We start from the raw sequence: 2,649 nt of genomic DNA, 5'->3' as shown, positions 1-2,649 counted from the left end.
GCCGCTGTCCCAGCCGCTCCCGCAGGTCCCGGTTGTGCTCCCGCAGCTCCTCCAGCGCCGCCTGCAGCGCCGCGGGGTCACCGCGGGGGGCGCTGCGGGGACACGGGGACACAGAGGGGACATGGGGGACACGGGGACACAGAGGAGACATGGGGACACAGAGGGACATGGGGACACAGAGGGGACATGGGGACACAGAGGGGATCTAGAGGACATAGAGGGGACAGAGAGGGAAATATGGGGACACAGAGGGGACATGAGGGACAGAGATGGGACATGGGGACACAGAGGGGACATGCGGACAGAGGGGACATGGGGGACAGCCAAGGGATATAGGGGACATATGGGGACATATGGGGTTATAGGGGGGCTATAGGGGACATATGGAGACACATGGGGGATATATGGGGACATGGGGACATACAGGGGACAGAAGGGGACATATGGGGACATAGTGGGGACATGGCAACATGGAGGGGACACTCAGGGACACAGAGGGGACATGGGGACATATGGGGACATATGGGGACACACGAGGACATGGAGGGGGACATATGGGGATATATGGGGGCACATAGGGGACATCCAGGGGCTACAGGGACATACAGGGGACACCTGGGGCTGTAGGGGACATGTAGGGACCGCAGAGACATGTGGGGACATATAGGGGACCTGCAGGTGACAGCTGGGACATATAGGGACACGTGGGGGGCTATAGGGACATAAAGGGGCTGTAAGGGACATCCTGGGACCCTTGGCCTGGCAGGGGGCGTGGCCGAGCTCACCTGGGCGGGGGGGCGGGGCCAACCTCGGCCGCCACCTGGTCGCGCTCCTGCTCCGCCCGGCGCCGGGAATGCTGGGCAGCTTGCACTGCCTGTGGGCGGGGCCAGAATGGACACGCCCCCAAGCCACGCTCACAGACCGAGCCACGCCCACGGACTGATTTAGTCCTGCCCGTTATTTCACAGCCACACCCCCAGCAGCAATAGCCCCACCCCATTGCACTTAGCCCCGCCCACAAGCTGATATAGCCCCGCCCCTCTCCTTAGCCATCTGCAATAATCCCAAAATTCTGCCCCCTATGCCCCGCCTCCCTCGCAGACCACACCCCCTTCCCCCACCCCTCAGAGGCTCCGCCCCCTCAGCCCCCCTGGCTCCGCCCACCTGCTGCAGGCGCAGGCGCTCTTTGGCCCTGTCCAGGGCCCGACAGGCTCCGCCCACCCGGGCCTGGGCTCCGCCCACCGCGATCTCCAGCGCGCGCAGAGTCCCGCCCTCTATCAGGCTCCGCCCACGTTCAGCCGCCAGGCTCCGCCCCAGCGCTGCCACCTGATTGGGCAGTGGAGTGATTGACAGCCTCAGGTCCCGCCCTCAGATGATTGACAGCTCCAAGCTCCACCCCCACGGTGAGGGATGGCTCCAGGCCCTGCCCACTTGGGTGATTGACAGCACATGCCCCACCCCTCCTCAGTGAGAGGCGTGGTCAGGCTGTGATTGACAGGTGCTGACTCCGCCCCTCCCCGCAAGCCCCGCCCACCTGGCTGCTGAGGTCCCGAAGCTCCGCCTCCAGGTCCCGCCGGCGCTCGGCCTGGGGGGAGGGGGAAGTGAGGGGGGTCCCAAAATCTGAGGGTCCCAAAATCTGGGGGGTCCCAAAATCTGGGGGGTCCCAAAATCCGGGGAGGGATCCCAAAACCCATGGCGTCCCCAAATCTCGGGGGGGGGTCCCAAAATTTGGGAGTCTCAAAATCCAGGGGGTTCCCCAAATAGGGGGGGGGGGGACCCCAAATCTGGGGGCGTGCCAAAATCCGGGGAAGTCCCAAAACCCAGGGAGGGGTCCCAAAACCCAGGGGGTCCCAAAATCTGAGGGTGTCCCAAATCCGGGGTGGTCCCGAAATGCGGAGGGTCCCAAAATCTGCGGGTGGTCCCAAAATAGGGGGGTTGCCCAAAATCTCGGGGGGCCCAAAATCCGAGGAGGCGTCCCAAAACCCGGGGGGGGTTCCCAAAATCTGGGGGTCCCAAAATCCAAGGGGGTCCCAAAATGCGGGGCATCCCAAAACCCAGTGTGTCCCAAAATCTGGGGAAGTCCCAAAACCCAGAGAGTACCAAAATCTGGGGTGTCCCAAAATAGGGGGGTCCCAAAATCTGGGGAAGTCCCAAAACCCGGGGGGTCCCAAAATCCAGGGGGTCCCAAAATGCGGGGTTCCCCAAATCTAGGGCGATCCCAAAATCTGGGGGGAGCTAAAATCCAGGGGAGTCCCAAAATCTGGGGGTCCCAAAATCTTGGGGGGGGTTCCCAAAATGCGGGGGGGGTCCCCAATTTCCCGGGGGGTCCTGGGGGTCTGGGGGACCCCGAGTGTCCCTGGGGGTCCCTGGAATTCGGGGTGTCCAGAGGGTCCCAAATGCCCGGGGAACCCCAAAGTTTTGGGGGGTCCCAGGTATTGGGGGGTCCCAAAATCTGGGGGATCCCCAGAGTTCGAGGGGTCCAGAAGGTTCCCAGGAATCCGGGGGGGTCCGGTACTTTTGGGGGGGTCCCAAAACCCCGGGGGTCCCAAAATCCGGGGGGTGGGGTCCCGAAATGTGGGGGACCCCCATTGTTTGGGGGGTCCCCAGGAATCCGGGGACCCCCTCAGGGCGCTTGGGTGGGACAAACGG

Source organism: Pyrgilauda ruficollis, unplaced genomic scaffold (genome assembly GCF_017590135.1).
Source record: "Pyrgilauda ruficollis isolate IOZ18807 unplaced genomic scaffold, ASM1759013v1 scaffold702, whole genome shotgun sequence".
Lineage (NCBI taxonomy): Eukaryota > Metazoa > Chordata > Aves > Passeriformes > Passeridae > Pyrgilauda > Pyrgilauda ruficollis.
This window is presented reverse-complemented; position numbering follows the sequence as displayed.